The sequence below is a fragment of the Cricetulus griseus genome, chromosome 2 (genome assembly GCF_003668045.3).
Source record: "Cricetulus griseus strain 17A/GY chromosome 2, alternate assembly CriGri-PICRH-1.0, whole genome shotgun sequence".
Lineage (NCBI taxonomy): Eukaryota > Metazoa > Chordata > Mammalia > Rodentia > Cricetidae > Cricetulus > Cricetulus griseus.
The window spans coordinates 57,751,540-57,768,167 of NC_048595.1; positions in this window are offsets into that span (position 1 = coordinate 57,751,540).

Consider the following 16,628-nt stretch of genomic DNA (forward strand, 5'->3'; position numbering starts at 1 on the left):
TGTCTAGAAATCCCGTAATTGCTTTGTCTTGAAAGGTAACCTTTAAAGGAAAGATAGTGATGAAATTTTACAATAAGGTTGTGGAGATCAAATACATTAAGTCTAAGAACTTAAAATGTTGCCTGGCACATACAAACTTTCAGCATATGTTTTTGGTACTTATTTTTGTAGAGAAATAAGTAGTTTATTTTCCACACCTTTTTCTAAAGAGATAACATTGCATATGTGATGTGGGAAAATACAAATTTAGATTATTTTTCTTGAACCTAGCAAACAAGATTTCCATGATTTTAATTGTTGAGACTTTTTTTTTTCATTTTTCCTATATATCTTAAATTTTGTAAGTGATGACTCAGTGGCTAGAGTATTTTTCTAGGGAATATTTAGGGAATATTGAAGAACAAGAAACATAATAATTAATATTAAGAATTATAGGAAACTTAGAAATAATAAATATCATAAATATTGTGAAAAATAATTGCTCAGAATTTCCTTGACTTAAAGGGTGATATAAATCATAGTTTAAATTTTCACTTAGGATGAGTGAGATGGCTCATCTGGAGGCACTTGCCTCCAAGTATGTCAACTTGGGTTCAGCTCCTAGGACCTCCATTGTGCTAAGAGAGCACCAACTCCAGTTATGTGTCTTCTGACCTCCAAATTTGCACTGTGGTACATGGGCACTTACACTCACATAAAACTCACAAACACACATGAGTTTTAAATTTTCATTTAGCATTTTCAACCATATTTTAAGAAGGAGTAAATCCATATTAGGAAATACTTAAGTAAAGTTTGATTAAAAATAAAGTCAATCATAAAGTCTGTTTGAAAGGGAAAAAATAAAAAAAATGTGAAAAATGGAAATTAGAAATACTACTTTATTGAGAAAATATCATTCCATCAAATAATAATGACAGCATGTTCTGAATATTTATGAGAAAGGTGCTAGTATTATATCCATTTATCAAGTGAAATAGAGCCCCTGAGAAGGCAAGTCTTTTCTAAGTATACTCATCTACTAAGATGAAGCTTATTTATGTTTTATGCTCAATTTAAGTACTATTTGATAGTCAGAGCTAGCTAAACATTCTCAAGCATGTTTTAGCAAAGAAAATTTAGCACCCGAACTTACTCAAGTAACATGTGGGTGGTGTAATAGATAATAATGTAAGTGAATTCAACCAAGATGTATGGAATCAAACAAAGAAACGAATGAAATTTGATGAAAGATCTCAGCAAATTTAAATGACTGTTTAATATTAACTGATTTATGAACAATAATGAATAAGTTTAAAACATTTCCAAAATGTGTTGCTTTAGATGATGTTGTGGTGGGTACCATATGTAAAATAGCCAGTGTAGAGGCACATCTCTATGATTCTGGAATCATGAGGCTAAGGCAGATTTCTGTTAGTTTAAAGGTGGGAAGGGGAGAAGGAGAGAGGAGAGGAGAGCAAGAGGTCTGAGACAGGGGAGGAATAGAGGAGGGCATGAAAGGACATCCCTTGGTAGAAAGAGACAGTACAGGTGTGGAGAGAGGTCTGGCACAGGGGAAATGTTAGGGGATCCACAGAGATGACCCCAATTAAGAATTTAGGCAGTGGTGAAGAAGCTACCTTTGATGCCCTTCCCCTATAATGAGATTGATGACTACCTTGGTTACCATCCTAGAGCCTTCATCCAGTAGCTCATCGAAGCAGAAACAGGCACCTACAGCTAAACACTGAGCCATACTTCTGGAATCCAGTTGCAAAGAGGGAGGAGGGATGAGCAAAGGAGCCAAGACTGTGCTCGAGAAACCCACAGAAGCAGTTGACCTGTGCTAGTGAGAGCATGGAGACCCTAGTTGTAAAGCTGGGGAACCAGCATTGGACACAACCAAGCCCTCTGTATGTGGGTGCCAGCTACAAGGCCAAGACAGTCTATGGGATGTCTAACAGTAAAGCCAGTCTTTATCCCTAGAGCACAATGGACTTTGGGGGCCCATTCCCTATGGAGGGATACTATTGCAGCTCAGATACAGCAAGGAGGGCCTAGGTCCTCCCACAAATGATATGATGGACTTTGAGGGTCCCCCGTGAAGGGCCTCACTCTCTCTTGGGAGGAGGTGGGGGGTGGGGTGGGGGAGTTAGTGGGGAACATGGAAAGATGAGAGGGTGAGGGAATGGGGGGTGGTTATGTAAATATGAGTGCCTCTAAAATAAACAAATAATTAAAAAGAAAAAATAAGTTGAAAAAAGCAACTTGCAAACATTTTGCATACTATTAACCCCACTCTAATGTAAGTAAGCATGTACATAAAACTGTGTTTAGGGAAAGCATCCAAATAAACAATAACCCATCAGCAATCATTCCTCAGTGGGGGGAAAATGTGGAATGACAACACATTGTTAGAAAAATTGCCCAATTGGTATTAAAATAATGATATATTTTATAATTTATCTCAAATTTATTTTCAAATCAGTACATGAATAAAAGAAAAACATGAGTTGTGTAAATAGTATTTGCCTTAATAGAGGGAAATATAATTTGAAATGGTAAACATGGGTTGAGAGTGATAGTTCAGTGGTTAAAAGTGCTTAATACTTTGCAGAGGACCTGGGCAGCTACACCAGGTTTCTCACACCTACCTATAACTCCAATTCCAGGGACTTCACACTCTTCCCTGTCTCCACAGGCAGCAGAAAAGCATGTGGCATGCACACAAAGTGATACAAATATACTCAAAAATAAAAATAATTTTAAGTGTAAATACAAGTTAGAATAAAATTAAGGAAACTATATGTGTCAGGAAATAAAATTTAGGAAACTTAAACTGTACTGTTATAACAAATATAAATGGAATGCACTCACCCACTAAAGACTCATTTATTAAATAAAAATCTTAATTGCTGCAAGATACATTGAACAATTGTCTCAAAAGTTATCTTGTTAGCATAATAATAGACAAAAAGAAAAGCTGAGTGAAGGGTGTTGATAAAGATGAATAGATATGTTACATTTCATAAAAGGGAAGTTTATCTAGAATACTGTGAAGTATCGTGTGTGTGTGTGTGTGTGTGTGTGTGTGTGTGTGTGTGTGTGTGTGTGTATGTGTGTTCAAGGCATTTAATAAAATAAATGAGAGTTGTGATTCCACCAAATATTGTTAAACCCTACAATGAGAAAAAAATCCTACATCTGAGGCTATAATTTGAAGAAATTATTACCTCAAAAGCATGTAACTTTCAGAAGTCCAACAAAATGGAAGCCAGAATACAGTTTATAAAATAAAATTTATCTCAAAGAATTAACTCCTTTAAAGAATCATCTGTAGTTTATTTGAAATGTTTTACATGTTCAACTGAATTTCTTTTCAGTTACAGCATTTGGTATTCAGTTTTTTTTTTCATTTCCATCATATTAAACATTTGGCCTGCATATTGCTTCAGCCTGACATGATGATCTTGCATATTAGCTTTATAACCACTATAATTTTTATTCATCCATTTTTACATTATAAATGTGCCTCCATTACATTTGAGTCACTTACAAAAAATGAGAGCCTGTTAACATGAGGAGGGGGACTTAAACTCTTGATTTGTCTAACTGCTGATGAGACACTGTATTATGGCATATTAAAGATTTGTATTTAAACATCTCTTTTTAATCTATACTTATGTATTATGCAATCTGGTGGTAATAGTGATTCCTTCATTACAAACTTATGACTAAATAATCCCATAAACTCCTATTTTGTCTATTCCATGACTGAGAAACACTAATATATTAGAAAAGAAAAAGATTTGCCAAAGGCTCATGGAAGCAGAAAAGAGATAATAAATGACAATTTATAAATCTTTTGACTTGCAAGTGTATCTTTTCATTGAATCATGGGCAACTTTATTTTTTAAAATAAAGAGTAACCAACAAAAATAAATTGAGCACAACATTGATGTTGAGTCTTTCATCACTTGACACATGTAAAACGTCCTAACTATTATCTTTCTCTCTAGGGAATGTCCTCTGACAGTCAGAACCATTCACGAAGGCCAAAGAAGAAGGCACATGATCTGATCTCACACAATTTTGTTGCTGATTTCCTTTTTCAATTTTGTATAACTCAGCAAGTTAGCTGTGTTGGAGACCTAACATTTGTATTTCTGCTTAAACATCTCTACAGATACTGTAGCTGAGGAATTGTCCCTGAAATATGTGTATTATTTCTAAAGCCCCTGATTCATAATGACACACCATACAGACCCTGGCATGGTTAGTAACTAATATGCACCAATTATAACTGGAGTCACAAGCTAGAATATGTTCTAGAGAAAGTTCTTCCTCTCTCTGAGACTCACCTTCAAATTATGTGGTTTTAGCTGTATTAGGTTAAACTTTCTAGTGGCTATAATCTCTTGGGTTACTATGAACCCCTACCTTCCCTCCTCTTTCTGCACAAAGTTTGGCTCACCATAAAACTCATAAACATTATTCTTTCCAAGTACTTCAACTACCTAGAAAACTTATTTTTTTCTTCTTTGTTCCCTGCCCACTTATATTTGTTACTTTTTTGTTGGGTAACAGAATACCCTGAAGGAAGCAACTTATGATGCAAGTGTAATTTCAGCTTATAGTTGGAGGGTATTGGTTGGACTACGAAAGGGAAGGTAATGCAGCAGGAGACAAATGGCCTTTTTGCATCTGCAGAAATGAAGTCTAGTTTGGCTAGACTCTAAAACCTCAAGGTGCATTCCCTGACCAACTTCCTTCAATGATGTTCTACATACCAATGGGACTACACAACTTTCTAAAACAGCATCACCCACAGATGACAAAGCATTCAAACCACCACTCTATCCCCTGCCTTCTTGATTTCTCTTTCTCCTTTATGGAAGATATTTCCTTAGTTTATGATTTAAGACCATTTTCCGTATTTTGTTGGCTTGGATTTCATTTTCAACTGGTTTACATAGATATAGCAAGTCGTTGTATTGTTATTTGTTATCTAACTGGCATTTCACTTTTTAGTCAAATATTAATCCTCCCCCAGACTCTGATTACAGGAGAATAAATTAAACTTCTTTTTATTGCCTGTATCTTCATTACACATAATGCTTTCTGTGATTTCCCTAAGCTCCTTGAAGGTAAATCTTTAGTCAAATGTAAATATTCCCCAATTCAATCTACTGCATGTCTTTTTTGAGAATATTCTTAATCTACAGTACTCTACTGACTCTGTAAAAGTGTCTAAACATCTTTCTCTTAAATCTGCGTTTCCAACATGAACTCATTGATTATTCGCCTAGGCAGCTACTGTTTTAGTCGGAGTTTCTATTGCTTTGATAAAACAATATAACCAAAGCATGTTGGAGAGGAAACGGTTTATTTTCTATTAAAATTCCAGGTAATAGATCAGCACTAAAGACAGTAAGGGCAAAAACTCAAGGCAAGAAGCTGATGGTAGGAACTGAGCCAGAGGCTTTGGATGAACATTACTTGCTGGATTGCTCCTTAAGGCTTTTTCATGTTGCTTTCTTATACAGCCACAAGACCAACTGTCCATAGAATGGGATGGGTCCTCCCACATCAATCACCAATTAAAAAATGCACCACAGGCTGGCCCACAAGCCAATCTGATAGGAGCATTTTCTCAAATGAGATTCCCTCTTCCCAAAACTCTAGTTTGTGTCAATTTGCACAGCTGCATCAATGCTTAAAAAAGCAAAAACCTCAAGTTTCAGTATCTAGGGGTTCTGACTAAATTATGAAAGTACTCAGACCATTTCTTGGTATAATAAGTAGGCCTGTGACAAACAGTGGGATGTTACTTCCTACTCACTCTCCCTCAATATGTGATGCTTGACAGGAAGCTTTTAATTATTTATGATAATAATTATGAAGATTAAAATAGATTCCAAGTGAATAAATATAGAAGTAGGGCTAATTTGATTTACTAGTCAAAATTATTCCTTTCCAGAATGATACTGCAAAGTGAACTACATGTTTAAAGTTGAGTTGTAATTAATGTAACAGAAGAAAGAAAATATACGAGGGGAAGCAACATGGAGAAACAAGTCAAGAGACAAGATTTCTGATATGCTTAGTGTTATAAATGATACTTATGCAAGTATTATATGATGGTGTTCAAATGGTAGTCTAGTGAATTTAGCACAGATCTAGTCTTAAGGAGGTTTTGTCTGATCTTCCAAGAATGTAAAGGGAACACTGGAGAAGAGTAGCAATGTTATCTCTGTGCTCTAGTACACAGATGAAAAGCATGATATGCAGAAACAGAAGGCAGGCATCAAGAAAATAAGAGATAGCATCTCTGAGGGAAGAAGGAAGAGGTCTTTATGTCCTTGATATCCCCCTTATATGGAGATAAAAAGAGAAAAGGAAAACAGAAAGGGCGAGACCATGTCTAACAGGATATTGAATGTTTAGACAATGACATTTATACATTTTGAAACTAGAGAAGAGACAAAGTCTTTTTGGAATCATGGAAGGTCAATCTCAGCTTGATACAATTAAATTTAAAACTGAATAAAGATGGGCATGGTGGTACATGAATCTTTCCCTTCAGTTATCAGGCAAAGGCAGGGAGACCTGGGTTATGTAACAAGTTCAAGTTCAGCCTGAGCTACAGAGTGAGATCATGTCTGTGCTCTCTCACTACTAATAAAGGGAAAATAAGCATTTTAATCATAGGATACATTTCTAAGTATTTCATTTTAAATATTACAGTCATGCAGTTCTTATAGATTGTAAATCCTGTGACCAAAGCATGAAGTTCAATTTTTATGGGTGCAGGTTATATGTAAGTATGCCTATGAGCTTAGGCATATTTATTAACAAACACATCATTTACTTCTTAATACACAGTTACATATGTAAAAGCAGTGGTTATATATTCACTTCACTTCAAAGATTTACATTTCTCTTTAAAGTCCCTGTAGTGGAAACTTAACAAAGAAACAAAGGAACTAATAGAAGTTATGACACAATTGGGCTTAACAGACATCTATAGAACATTCCACCCAAACACAAAACAATATACCTTCTTCTCAGCAACACATGGAACCTTCTCAAAAATCCGACCACATACTTGGCAACATAGAAAACCTCAATAGGTACAAAAAAATTAAAATAACACCCTGTATCTTATCAGACCAACATGCTTTGAAGTTAGAATTCAACAACACAAATTACAGAAAACCTACAAACTCATGGAAATTAAGTAACTCCCAATTGCACAATTCCTGGGTCAAGGAAGAAATAAAAAAAAGAAATTAAAGATTTCCTAGAATTCAATGAGAATTTGGACACAACATAACCAAACTTATGGTACACTTTGAAAGCAGTGCTAAGAGAAAAGTTCATAGCAGAAAGTGCCACATGAAGAAACAGGACAATAATCACACTGGAGAATTAACAGCACAAATGAACACAAAATAGCCCTTCTATATACAGATGATAAATCCAATGAGAAAGAAATCAGAGAATATCACCCTTCACAGTATCCACAGCAACATAAAATATCTTGGGGTAATGCTAACCAAAAAAGTGAAAGACCTGCAGAGTAAAAACTTTGAGTCTTTAAAGAAAGAAATTAAAGAACATACCAGAAAATGGAAAGATTTCCCATGCTCTTGGATAGGTAGAATCAACATAGTAGAAGTTGCAATCTTGCCAAAAGTAATCTACAGATTCAGCTCAATCCCCATCAAAATCCCAACACAGTTCTTCACAGACCTTGAAAGAACAATATCAATTTTATATGGAAAAAAAAACCAGGATAGCCAAAACAACTCTGTACAATAAAGGATCTTCTGGACGCATCATCATCCCTGACTTCAAGCTCTGTTATAGAGCCATAATTTTGAAAACACCTTGGTATTGGCACAAAAATAGACAGACCAATGGAATTGAATTGAAATCCCTGATATTATCCCATACACCTATAAACACCTTATTTTTGACAAAGATGCTAAATCTATACAATGGAAAAAAGATAACATCTTCAACAAATGGTGCTGGAACAACTGGATTTGGATATGGAGAAGATTGCAGAAAGATCCATATCTGTCACCATGCACAAAACTTAAGTGCAAATGGATCAAAGATCACAACATAAATCCAGCCACACTGAATCTTCTAGAAGAGAAAGTGGGAGATACCCTTAAACGAATTGGCACAGGAGACCCCTTCCTGAACATTACACCAGTAGCACAGACATTGAGATCTTCAATTAATAAATGGGACCTCCTGAAATTGAGAAGCTTCTTTAAGGCAAAGGACACAGTCAGTAAAACAAAACGACAGCCCACAGAAAGGGAAAAGATCTTCACCAATTTCGCTTCTGACAGAAGGCTGATTTCCAAAATATACAATGAACTTAAAATCCTTGGCCATCAGAGAAATGCAACTCAAAACAACGCTCAGATGCCACCTCACATCTGTCAGAATGGCTAAAATAAAAAACACCAATGACAATCTATGTTGGAGAGGATGTGGAGAGAAAGGAACACTCCTTCATTGCTGGTGGGAGTGCAAACTTGTAAGAGCACTTTGGAAATCAGTATGGCAGTTGCTCAGAAAATGGGAATCAGTCTACCTCAAGATCCAGCAATTCCTCCCTTGTGCATATACCCAAATAATGCACGTCCATACAACAAGGACATATGTTCAACCATGTTCATAGCAGCATTGTAAAAGCCAGAACTTAGAAGCAATCCACAGATATACACTGAACTAAACTCAGGAACTTAGTTGCAGAGAGGGAGGAATGAAGATCAAATGTGTTGGTACCAGGCTGGTGAAACCAACTGAAAGAGCTGGCCAGAACAAGAGGGAGCACATGGACCCCAGATCAGCACAGGACTGATCAAGACCCTTTATCATTGATGTCAATTAGGAGGCCTCTGCACTCTAGGCTGCCCCTAGTAGTGGATTAATATTTTTCCCCGGTGTAAGAAGGGACTTTGAGAGCCCATCCCACATGAAGTGATGCATTCTTGGCCTGGACACATGGGGAGGGCCTAGGCCTGGCCCAGGATGATGTGGTGGACTTGGGGGAGCCCCATCGAGGGCCCTACCCTGCCTGGGGAGTGGATGGTGGATGGAGTCGGGGGTAGGCAGGGGGCTGGGGGGAGGAGTGGGAGAAGGGATTGACATGTGAAGCAAGTTTGTTCCTAATTTGAACTAATAAAAAAATTAAAAATGAAGAAAACAAGAAAGGAGATAACATAGTAGAGGGAGACATTTTAGGTTTACAGAGAAATCAGGCACTAGGAAGGGTCTGTAGATCTACAAAGATGACACCAAGTAACAATCTAAGTAACAGTGGAGAGGCTACCTTAAATGCCCTACCCTGATAATGAGATTGATGACTGTCTTATATGTCATCCTTTAGCCTTCATCCAGCAGCTGGTGGAAGGAGAAGCAGACACCCACAGCTAATCACTGAACTGAACTGGAATCCAGATGCAGAGAAGAACGAGTGATGAGCAAAGGGGTCCATACCAGGCTGGTGAAATCCAGAGAAACAGCAGACCTGAACAAGGGGGAGCTCTTGATCCCCAGTGTGATAGCTGGGATACCAGCATGGGACTGATCTAGACCCAGGAATGTGGGTTTCAGTGAGGAGACCTCAGAAATCTAGGGATAAGTTAAGTACTTATCCCTAGCATAGGTGTGGACTTTGAGAGCCCAATCCACCTAGAGGAATACTCTCTGAGCCAGACACACAGGGGTGGGCCTAAGCCCTATCCCAAAGGATATGATAGACTCTGATGACCCCCTGTGGAAGGCCTCACCCTCCCTGGGGAGCAGAAAGGATATGTGGTAGGTAGGTTTTTAGCTGGCTCGGGGGGGGGGGGTCGAGGAAAGAAGTGAGTAGGAACTGGGCGTGACATGTAAAACAATCTTTTTTTCTAATTCAAATTTAAAAAAGATGAAAAAAAAGTCCCTGTTTGTGATTGAAGCCTCTATTAAACAATATGAATGTCGAGTATTTGGTTCCATTTGGTGAATCTAGTCATTGAGAGTTGATATGACCACATGCTGTTTGACTTTACTAATGGATATGTCTCCTCTGAATTATAGTATGATAGTATTCTTGGAAAATGGTGAAATTTGGAGGCAAGGTTAGAAATACATTCCTTGGCCATGCTTTGGAAATACATGCCCTGGACTTCTTCCTTTGTCTTTCTCTCTGCTTCTAGGACACCATGAGGTCTGTGACATTGCTTTGCCATGCCTTTCATCCTGATGATCTGCTTTACCATGCTCCACAAACAATGGAACCAATTATCTATGGTCTGACACCTCTGAAATCATGAGACAAAACAAATGTCTATTTCTCTAAATTGTTCCCCTGAGATATTTTTCCAGTGATGAAGAACTGACTATCATATCATGTCATCAAATTGTCCTCAGAATGATGCCTTATTGTATGTGAGTGTGCACGAGTATGTGTATATGTTGGTGTATATGCATATGTGTTCACACATGTGTGGAGTTCAGAAGTCTGTGTTAGTTATCTTCCTCTACAAATCTCCACCTTGTTTTGTGAAACAGACTCTTGCTGAATTTGGAGCTCATCAATTCCAATAGCCTGTCTAGACAATGAGCTTCAGGTATTTGCCTATCTCTACCTCCTTGACCCTGGGATAACTAATGCATGAGTCTATGCCCAGGTCTTTCTATGAGTGGTGGGTATCAAAACTCAGGTCCTCGTGTGTGCAGCAAGAACATTACCAAATGAGCTGTCTCCCTATCCCTGACCACTTATTTTTGACTATGGAACTAAAAATTAATAGAAAAATTTTTGTAAATAGATTGGCATGGATAGGATATGGATTGAAACTATGAGGAAATGTACCAGACCATATTGTATGCTATTTTTGTGCTGCTGGTAATTAATTATATAAATAAGGATGATTTGTAAAACAGAGAAATTTATTTTGCACAGCTGCCAGATCTGTGAATTCCAAACTCAACCGTCCATGTAGCTGATGTCTAGGTAGGCTACAATCCCTATTTCCAAAACAATACCAAAACAGAATCAGAGAAATAAGCCAGTTTTCTTTGTAATTTAGCATGAATCCAACCACAAGTACAGAGACCTCATGAGCAACACTTTCCATTGGGGTGAATCTAGACACTATCATAAAGAGATTTAACCTCCAACACTTGAATTTTGGAAGGAACAAAACCTACAAACAAAAGCAGCACTGTTGGAATTTAAAAGCAATTTTGAGATTGTAATATAATTACATCTTTTCCCTTTCCCTCCAAAACCTCTCATATATCCCTCCATGTTCTCCTTCTATTTCATGGCCTCATTTTCATTGTGTGTGTTTATGAGTTTGTATATGTCCATGTTCTGTGTCATACATTTTATTTTAATCAGGAATATCTATCTTTTGAATTTTTATTAAATTTGATTCATCTTTATGAGGGGGAAAATCTACATTTTGTAACATTTGTACTTTCTTTTGTCTAGAGAGGCAGAATGCTTTCTATGACAATTTTTTGTGCTGAAATCCATGTGTAATTGTGCTTTTGCACCTATAATTTCTTTCAAAATTATCCCTAAGCCCTACTCCAATTTTTAAAATACTTTTTCTCATTGAAGATTTTTACTTTCCAAAAAGGAGTAACTCATGATTCAAGATGAATAGATTGTCTACTGATGCTCATGACCTCACATGGCCAGATATGTTACGCATTAATATGATTATGATCATGAATTCACATTTCTTAACATTTCTATTCCATGCTTTCTTTCAGACCTTTCACATAGGTCATCCTTGTATACACAGTACTGGCCTGTGATTTTATTTACTGTCAGCTCATTTTTGTCCCACCACAGAAGCCTAGCTCTTTCCTCATCTGTGTCCTTCCAGGATATTTAGAGTACAAATATCACAGCAAATAAAACACTGAAGTTCATCCAAATCACCCCACCCTGAGAATAATTTGGGAATGAGTTCTTAAAATAACATTTGCCTGTTACTTTTAATATTATAAATTATTCATCATTCTCATCATGTGGCAAATTATAGTGAACATTTTTCTCACTCTATGAAATTCTATTAGGTGTCTTTTCCTTCTTAAATATGCTTAAAACTAAAAAATACACATGGCCCACTTCAGTGATTGCTGTTTTAATTAGTGGAAATGACATATATTGCAAAAACTATTCTCAGGCAATTGAATAAAATATAAAAGTGCTTATATGGTTTCAAGAAAATATCTTGTTTGTAGAATTTTGATAAGACATAAAGTCTGCCGTTGGTGGGGGAGGTCATGACAGTGGCGGTTATTTGGAGAATGACAAAAGAAAAGATATCTCTTGGAAAGCACATACTCCTGGTATAGAGCAAAAAGGGGAGATGGCAACGAATGTCCTGAGAAGAAATTCCTGCATAAATACAGACTCAATTCCACACTGAAAGCGTTGACTTTTGTGACTCCTACCTAATTAAAGTATTTTGTGAAGGAGGAACCAGACTGTACTCTGGTAAAATATTACATCATTCAAGAAATACTAGATTACCATCAATAAACAAACACCCCTAGTGTTAGAAGTTACTGTACCTTTAAAAGTTTGTCTATCTACCAAGGGGAAGAAATGATGATTGTGAGCCACCATGTGTTATTGGAAAACAAACCCTGGTCCTCTACAAGAGCAGTAAATGCCAAGCCGTCTCTTCCACCTCCATGATATTCTTTGAAAGAGAAGTAAGATGCAAACATAGGATAGATGTAGCTGAATAAACCTGGAAGAGATTAAAGATTGCCTTAGAAATAGGCTCCATAACAGGCACTCAGTAGAAGCTCTCCAAGGTACTGATTTTCTTTAATTCTGATTTTTAAGCATAGAAGAGTCCTTAAATTCTCCAGGAAAAATATGTGTGTTCCTACTTATTGTTTAAACTTCATGATAGCCATCTAATTTATGAGACCACCTTAGTAATGTACTGAGTTTCTTGTTTGTCTACTGCATATATTCCACATTTTCTGTATTCATGATCCAATAGAAGGTTTACAAATGACTAAATTGAGATTTAGTTTATGTAACTTCCCTAATACTGTAGAAGAGATAAGCATTTTCAGGAATATCGGCCTAGACTTACCTCTACTTAATTTTCTTTATCTATTTGCATGATAGTACTTGCTTATTCTTGGTAAAGGCTCAGATATAAAAGGTGGAAAATTCATTACAGAGGTCAAGAATTTTAAGATAAATTGAGAAAATTTTGTTACCTAATGCTCATGTGTTGTTGAAAATAAGCACTGAGATGCTTCATCTTAGAAAGTTGAGACTACGAGTCTCATTGCTAGTGTTTGCTTCCAAGGTCACACTGAGATATTTTTATCTATCATGTAGAGGAGAAAATCCAATGACAAATGGAGTAAAAATGTCACTTTAAAGGAGTGTGAACTATATTTAAAGGCATAAAAAATGAAACACTAAGTAGTTGCTATCAGTGAAATATACCTTCATAAATAAAACTAATATTTACTTAGATGTGAATGACTTGACCTGCTCTTATTTGGGATTTTTAAATTAAATTTTGGTTGGTTATTATTTAGTTTATATGGATGAATGTTTTCTATGCATCTGTATCTTCAAACTATGTATGTCCCTGGTGCATTTGACAGAAGAGGGTGTTGGATTCCCCTGAAACTGGAGTTAGAGGTGGTAATGGTATGCCATAAAGGTTCTGATTATGAAACCCATCTTCTCAGGAAGAGTATTGAGTGCTCTCAACCACTGAGACATCTCTTTGGTTCCTGGGATAATTTTTTGTCTTTTTTTTTTGCATTGTTTTTATTTGAATTAGAAACAAGATTGTTTTAAATGACAATCCCAGTTCCCTCTCCCTCCCCTCCTCCCCTACCACCCCTGCCCCCAGCAAAAACCTAACCTATCACATATCCTTTCTGCTCCCCCTGGATGGTGAGGCCTTCCATAGGGTGTCATCAGAGTCTATCATATCCTTTGGGATAGGGCCTAGGTCCACCCCTGTGTGTCTTGGCTCAGGGAGTATTCCTCTAAGTGGAATGAGCTCCCAAAGTCCACACCTATGTTAGGGATAAGTACTGAACTACTACAGGAGGTCCTGTAGATTTCCAAGGTTTCCTCACTGAAACCCATGTTCCTGGGGTCTGGATCCGTCCCATGCTTGTATCCCAGCTATCAGTCTGGGTCCTGGGATATTTTTAATAGGACCTAAGTTATTACTGAGATTGAGAAACCAAAGCAGTGTTTTGTAAGCCAGTCTCTTGAGAGTTTATGGAGCAATTGACACAAGAAATTTCAATGGACATCTCGGCATTTGCTGATTTTAATCTTCATCGTGATCAAAATTAGCATAATTCACAGTAAACTTTATGTCACATTATGACCCAGAGCTTGAGCTGGGTTATTTCATGTGTTTGTATTTTTCAGGACATGAGAATGGCTACAATTAAAATATCTATTACAAAGCAAAATAGAATACTTTGTTAGAGTGGAATAATTTATAGAGATTTAAGAGATGTGTTTTCCAGGCACTTGAGAAATAATCAGGGCAATAATTTTTAATTATATTCTAACTTTACTTTGAAGTTTAATGTATATGCAAATCACCTTCTACCTAAAGTTTCTTTTAAAGTTACTAAGAAATATATTGAAAAAATAAGAAAGAATTTCTTACCCATGATGCTAGATATAGGAGGTGTGTTTAAACCAAGATTCTTTAGCTAAAATGTACATTTATGATGTTTTAGTACTTTCTAAAATAATGTATGACTAAAGTTCTTAATGTAAAAGTTTAGTGCATCTTGGAAGTTTTTATAACAATTTGCTGCTTATTTTTGTCAACTGATGCTATGTTAATTAATGCTATAAACAACCATTTAACATAATAGGTCAAAATTAACTACTCTTCAAGAACAATAATTCTTTCCTATTGCTATTCATTAATTAAGTTCAATCTGTGCCCCATGATAAAGTGGAAAAGATATTTTTGATCTTCTATAAATAGGTACCTTGTTCTTTTGCCCTGAGGTAAATTAATTCAAAATATTATTTTTTTCTCCACAAGCTTTAATGACATGATAATCAGCCACCTGATGACTAGAATGAATCATTAAAGTTACTGTCTTCTTTTATTCATTTACCAAGCATAAGTTAGGCAGACATTAATACTGAGAACTCTGAAGAGAAGTATTTTGCATATCCAACTGAGTAAAGTATGTACAAGTCATGGTAAAAAATCCAACTGTGTTTCATAACAATAAGTTGTGAGAAAACAGTTAATGAGGCTGTGATATTGGACAGAATTCCCAGAACACAGAACTGTTGTGTTGCTGCAAGTTGCAGTAGAGAAATTTCAGTAATCAAATAGTCAGCTAAGTATTGTATATACTGGGTCATGTAAAGAAGGGGCAATATATTAATTCTACTATAAAGACTAAATTTGCTCTATCTAAAATGATCATGAGAAGTCAAAAAGCATTTCATTGAGGAATAACTATAGAAAACTGCCTGCCAGAAAAAATTCCAACACACCTTAAAGATACCAACAATAAGGCAGTCAACAAAAGAACATTCATAATGTCTACACAGCCAGTTAATATTGCTATAGATAGGGAGAAGAAGGAATATGCCACCAACAGCTGTGAAGAAAGTGAAGAAATGGAAACAGAAAGATGTCTGTCTTATTATCTGAAGACATGAAACTATTTCTATTACAAACATATTGCAGGTTATTTAATTGGAAACATGAATTTGTAGATTTAAATGAAAGATAGTGAAAGTATATGGGATAGGTAGATATGAAATGTTAAATATGAAATGGATAGACTACATATCTGATAGTATTCAAGAGAAGAGTATAAAAAAGAATTAATGGTTAAAAGAGAAAATGTATTTTTAAGACTAAAATTCTGGAGTGATGAATGGCCACTAAATAGAAGAAAAATCAGGAAGACTCCTTCAAGTTATATAATAATCAAATATTTAGAAAATATTGTTCAGGGGAAATATTAAAATTATCCAAAAGAGATACATTATATAGAAAAGAAAAAAATAGAATGGAATTAGACTTCTCTTCAGAAATCCTACAAGTTAGATACCACTGGAGAAATACTGATAAGTCATTAAAAGGAAAAAAAATTAATCCTAGAAATATAAATATAGAAAATATAATTATAAAATGAAATACTCGAACACAGATAACTGTTAGTAGTTAGTTTTAGTAAATAGACATTGAGAAATTTATAGCTAGCAGATGTGCCTGCAACAAAATTGAAAATGTTCTTTTGGCAGAATCCCCAAGTCATCAATATCTTTTTTCTTCTCAAGTGTGAATAAAATTGAGAAAGACATATTTTGAACCATAAACATTTTTAATACATTTTCAATTAGTTTAGCATATTAAAATTATCCAAAGAATGTGATGTCATACAAGTTATTTTTCTAGTAAAATAATTTAAAAAACAAGAATATGAATAGATGAAAAGTATCAAACATATGTAACTAATTTTAGTTTTTAAGTCATGGGTAAATGAAGATATAGTAAAGAAAAACAGAAATCTTTCTTGAAAAACATAACAAATAAAAGCAAAAATAAAGTATTTCAGAATTTGTG